Here is a 6000-nt window from a genome sequence, read left to right on the forward strand (position 1 = left end):
CGTTCCAGTTTAACCCTTTCCACCCCCAACTGAAATGAGTGGTTTAACCCTCGATTGTTGATTGCTCGATCACACTTAGATGATCACATTTCCGAATACACATTGCAAATAAAAATGTTTACTATTTAAGTACATTCGAAAGCGATATTTATTTATTTATTTGTTTAACCAGACACCATACAATTCCAATTACATGGCACTGGGGCTCTGAACAAACATTAGAACTTAAGATCTAATTTGATTTATTATTGCATTTAGGGGATCGTGAAAAAGGTCTATATCATTCACTGAGGTGAACTTATATATATAATCTAAGATAGTTGAACAATCACTACAATAGGAGATTGAAGTAATCATCCCTTGTTGTAAGAGATGGAAGGGGTTTAAAATGAAGTAAGACCACTTTTCTTATTTGATAATTGTATTCGAAAGCTCCATAATCACACAATGATTCAAATACCAACTACGACCAAGGGGTTGAAGCGCTATCATGCCCTTTGATAGGGGCGCAGGGTACGGAAACTAATACCACCATAGCTTCATAATCGAGTTATTTTCTCATATAAATCTTATCATTATAGAGATACAATTTCGTTAAAATATGTACATACACAGATATTTCGGAATCTTCAAAATAAGGACAACTTTCAAGCCCTGTATCTTTTGAAATAAAGAATTTGATGTTCTACAATTTCTAATAACAATATTTTTTGTAAAGTGAACCTATAAAAAGATATGATTGAAAAACTAAAAAACCAACCAAATTTCTTTGATTTGTGGCGTTCCGGGTCCGGAAATAGTGGCGAAGGAACGCGATGGCAACACGTCGAGGTAAATGCACCTTTCGGTAAGTAACATGCTCAAGAGTGTTGCTCTAGATATACCGGTGAGAAGAGGAGGTGCGTCAATCTAGCCTCCTACAACTACCTCGGATTTGCCGACAACCGAGGCAGAAGCGCGGAGTTTTCCATTGGGGGAATCTACAAGTATGGTCTGTCGACGGGAGCGACGAGTCAGCTTTACGGCACGACTGACCTTCACGCCGAGTTGGAAAGACTCACCGCGGAGTTCGTGGGCGCCGAAGACTCGCTAGCTTGCGGTATGGGTTTCGTGGTAAATTCGCTCCATTTGCCCGCGTTAATGGGGAAAGGCTGTCTCGTTTTGAGCGATGAANGGAATAGTACATTGAAATACAAGTGCAGAAACGGTATTATTGAAAAACGAGTATAAATGTAGGAACACGAGCGCCAGCGAGTGTTCCTATTATACGAGTTTTTCAATGACCGTTTCGGCATGCGTGTTTCATACTATTTTTTCTACGAAAGTGAAAAGTTCTTCTCTAGAAATTAGAAATTTAAACTAGTCAGATAACGGCAGAAAATCGTGTAGTCTGATCGTAGTTGGATGTTTCAATTGTAAATGATCAAGTAAGCCGGTTGCCATGACAAAACATAATTGTTTGAAAAATCGTAAATTTAAGTCAAACAATTTGTGGCGTAGTGAAGAAGTGTTAAGATAGATTTTGACGAAACTGAAGATGAAGAAGGTATGTGCACCCAGCCGGACGTTGCGGAAATGGCTAATGCGGTTTCGCATGAATTGCTACCCCAAAAGTGTAAGCAGCGTTTCGGAAAGGAGCGTTTTCATAAGAGAACAAATCGCTAAGTTTTTGAGAGAAGGGCCTGATGAAACATTTGTAATGATGAAGGCGAGGATGAAGGTTTGTGAATTTCTTATTGTATTTTTAAATCATAAATAAGCATAATTTAATTACAGGTTGCTCTCGTCCTTGGAGTGGCTGGAGCTTGCCGTCGGAGCGAACGTTGTAAAATGACTGTAACGGATTTCACAGAACAAGCACAGCTTACTTACTAAGTAAGCTGTGGTAAGTAAGCTGTGGAACAAGATGCAATTTTATTGATACCTAACGATTCCTGACTCCAAGAATCATGCCCCAAGAACGTTTTCTGTAGCAGAAGGCAAAGAAAATTCTACCATTGTCTGTCTTATATAACGAAACTGTGAATAAAGCAATACAATTACAAAGTTACTTCGCATATGTTTATTAGCGTCTAGAAAATGCGTGCAGAAAATATTTTTGCCGCACTAGTGTTTCAAAGACCTGTTTTCACAATCAATTTACCTACAAAAACAATCGTGTTTCTACACTTTCGTAGAAAAAGGTATTTTTTATTATACCTGAATCACAATCTCCGTTTTAAACACTCAAATGCGTGCGAAAAAGGGCCTTTAAAACACACGTGCTTTAAAGTTGCTACGTAACGATACTTCAAGTATGACTTTTGAAACTGTCATCTGGATGAAATAAAAAATCCTCTTAGGTCGCTTTCTGTAAATGCAGAACATTTCTTTGGTTTTTGTACCTATCCTTTGGTTGAAGCTTTCACAAACGCGCGTAATTTAGGGTATGCTTCCAAATCTTTTCCACTTTTTAATCGCAGCATTGCTTTAAAGTTTTGAATGAATGCACCAAAATATAGAAGATTTAAATACCTTTGACATTTCCTTCATATATGCTAGCATTATGGATGCATTTAAGGCTGTATTCGTAAGTAACTTCCTATTCATCCATGGAAACAACTTTTCATATTCTTTATAATAGGCTTTGCTGGAGTTGGACTTTACACCTACCAACGTTTGTTTAGATTTTACAACAATCGATTTAATAGACGGTGTATTATCTTTTTCAACGGAAATCGTTTAATTCACAAAGACGATGATTTTTATAAGCAAACGTCAAGTGACATTTCCATGGCAATCGTGAAATTACGAAAACCCAGCCCACTTAATTAGACATGTATTCGAGTATAACGTCAATATGACTTCATTGTATTTCCTATTTTTAGATTATACTGCAGGTATAATAAAAAATACTATAAGATACACGTGTATAATTGGTCTTTAAAGCACTTGCAACGTTAAAGGCACTCCGCTTTGCGTCGTGCCTTAAACTCGTTGCGCGTGCTTTAAAGACTTGATTATACACTTGTATCTTAAATATACTTAGTTTCTACACTTTCGTAGAAAAAATAACTTATACGTTATTTTTTTGCAACTTTGTAAGTGAAACATTCGTAAATCATTAACTCAACTGGTTCCATTCACTTGTCAGACAAGAGACAACAATACGTAGCTTTGCCCAGTTTTATGACAACAAGGATACCCTCTATTTTTGCGTGTCCTTACATTAGTCAAATTCTCGTTCGCAATCTCTTACCTCACCGGCGACCTCCACTATAATAATATTGGGGCACCGACACAGATAAATCTTTCGCAGTTATCCTATGAATAACCGCTGCATGTAAGTGACGTTCCATCAATTCTTCACTACGAACAAATTATTGTTATCACTAGTACGAAGTCTACTTTTTGAGGATATTTTGGAAGTCCAAGGTAAGCCAGTCTTTTCATTACGTGCATACTCACGATTTAGCTGTGCAGGTTGGCCATGAAGCACCCTTCGTTGTTACAAGTGTAAACTCCATCAGCTTAGGATACTACATTCTGGTCTTTCTGACCACTTTTCGCCGTGCTGGTCACTGCCGCAAGCAGCACGCGAGACAAATCGCGAAGGTTACCCACCGCTTTACCACTTGGTAAGAACAGGTCCGCTCGATTCTTTTGCTATATAGGAGAGTTCGGGATTGTTGGGGCACCGGGGCCACCTGTGGCGTTCCGGGTCCGGAAATAGTGGCGAAGGAACGCGATGGCAACACGTCGAGGTAAATGCACCTTTCGGTAAGTAACATGCTCAAGAGTGTTGCTCTAGATATACCGGTGAGAAGAGGAGGTGCGTCAATCTAGCCTCCTACAACTACCTCGGATTTGCCGACAACCGAGGCAGAAGCGCGGAGTTTTCCATTGGGGGAATCTACAAGTATGGTCTGTCGACGGGAGCGACGAGTCAGCTTTACGGCACGACTGACCTTCACGCCGAGTTGGAAAGACTCACCGCGGAGTTCGTGGGCGCCGAAGACTCGCTAGCTTGCGGTATGGGTTTCGTGGTAAATTCGCTCCATTTGCCCGCGTTAATGGGGAAAGGCTGTCTCGTTTTGAGCGACGAAATGAATCACGCCTCGATCGTTGTCGGGGTCAAAGTATCGGGTGCGACAGTTAAAGTGTTCAGGCACAATGGTAATACAACCTCAGTGAGTCAAGCTCTTTCACCGTCCGTTACAGATGTGGCTCACCTCGAGCTGCTCCTAAAAGAAGCCGTGCACTTCGGCCAAAGGAAATCTGCACGACACGAGCAATGGCGGAAGATTTTTATAATCGTGGAGGGTGTGTATAGCATGGAAGGCACCATGGCACCACTGCCCGAAATAATCGCACTCAAAAAGAAGTACAAGGCGTATTTGTACCTGGACGAAGCGCACAGCATTGGTGCAGTGGGGCAAAATGGGAGAGGTGTAGTTGAATATTTTAGCTGTAACCCAAAGGATATCGACATATTAATGGGTACCTACACCAAGAGCTTTGGAGCTTCGGGTGGTTACATTGCAGGTGACAAGGACTTCATTTCCTACATGCGCTCGCAAAGCTACATATCAAAGCACCTGTTCGCCATGTCGCCATCGATCGCGGCCCACATTGTAGACGTCCTCAAAATTTTAATGGGAAAAGACGGTTCTGATCTGGGCACGACTCGGATATCCACCCTATCCAGGAACTCGAAGTACTTCAGACGTCGAGTTGAACAAATGGGGTTGATTACTTACGGACGTGATGACTCGGCTTTCGTTCCCATTTTGAGCTGTTTTTACTCAAAAACCGCGTACGTATGTTGAGTCAATACCAGCCCGCAATCAACTTGTTCCTTTTAGAGCTTTAATTAGGTTTCTGCGCGAAAAAGATATAGCAAGTGCGGGTGTTGTATATCCGGTTACTCCATTTTTAGAATGTCGCATGCGCGTGTGTCTTTCGGCAGGACACTCGAAGGAACAATTGGGTTACGCCCTGAAAGTTATAGCAGAAGCTGTAGATCAGCTTGGATTAAACTACTCTAAATCGTCAAAGGGTTTTATCGAGTATTAAAGCATTTTAACCCTGAGTAAAGTAGTTTTATTTTAAAAAAAAGTCCACGCAACGTGTGCTGTATGTAATTGCATCTGAAGCATACGAACCTATTACATGATGTAAGGTAGCACTTACTAAAACGACTGCAATCGTATACCCTACGCCCTCTATCTAGACGCCAAGAACAATTAATGCACAAAAACTTATTGAAAAAAAATGACACGTAAATCGCTGACTCCAATCATCCAGATAAATTCTTTACATTGCCACGACCAAAACTTGTTTGGAAACATATTTCAGAACCTTGAGATCTTTTCAGCTTTCAGATTTCTACTTTACTTATTTCTGGGATATAATTGAAAAGTTAAATCCAAAATAAAAACTTCCGTCACTCAGTCAATGTTCGTGTTTTCGCCATATCTCTGCTTAGAAAACAGTTATTAAAATGCTGTTTCCACTGATATTCTCACTTTTTCATCTTATTTGATGGTCAAGCGTGTATTTCTTTTATTATTGTAGTGTAAGAAGTAAAAATACTCTGCTTTCAATTTCTAATAAAGCTACATATTCAAAAAAACAAGTGATATAAAAACAAAAGAGCATCAGAAAACAAATCGATTTTTTTTATGGAGCGGTTACTTTTTTCTGTAGGTATATTCATAAAGAGCTTGCATTTCTCTTTACAATGATATCCAATATGTTACAATTACCTTAGAAATTAAAGCTACAGTAATTTGTTTAGAACCAATCGCAGTAGCTGTGGAAATTTAAACAAAAACATAACATTTATAAGAGGAAGCGAAGAAAACAAATGACAAGCAGTTACAGGAACAATTATTATAACTTAAGACAGATTTAAACACATTGCACTTGCTTCCTATGTATTATCATTACATCATTACATTACAACCCTTAACATTTTTTCATCATTTGTGTAATTATTATTTTTTCTGCATTGTGGTT

General features: G+C 39.4%; 1 pseudogene; it reads left to right on the top strand.

Annotated features, from left to right (window-relative positions):
- The first annotated feature begins 815 nt into the window (after nt 1-815).
- LOC116178308 lies at nt 816-5211 on the top strand (annotated as a pseudogene).
- The last annotated feature ends 789 nt before the right edge of the window (nt 5212-6000 follow it).

The sequence above is a fragment of the Photinus pyralis genome, unplaced genomic scaffold (genome assembly GCF_008802855.1).
Source record: "Photinus pyralis isolate 1611_PpyrPB1 unplaced genomic scaffold, Ppyr1.3 Ppyr1.4_LG8, whole genome shotgun sequence".
Lineage (NCBI taxonomy): Eukaryota > Metazoa > Arthropoda > Insecta > Coleoptera > Lampyridae > Photinus > Photinus pyralis.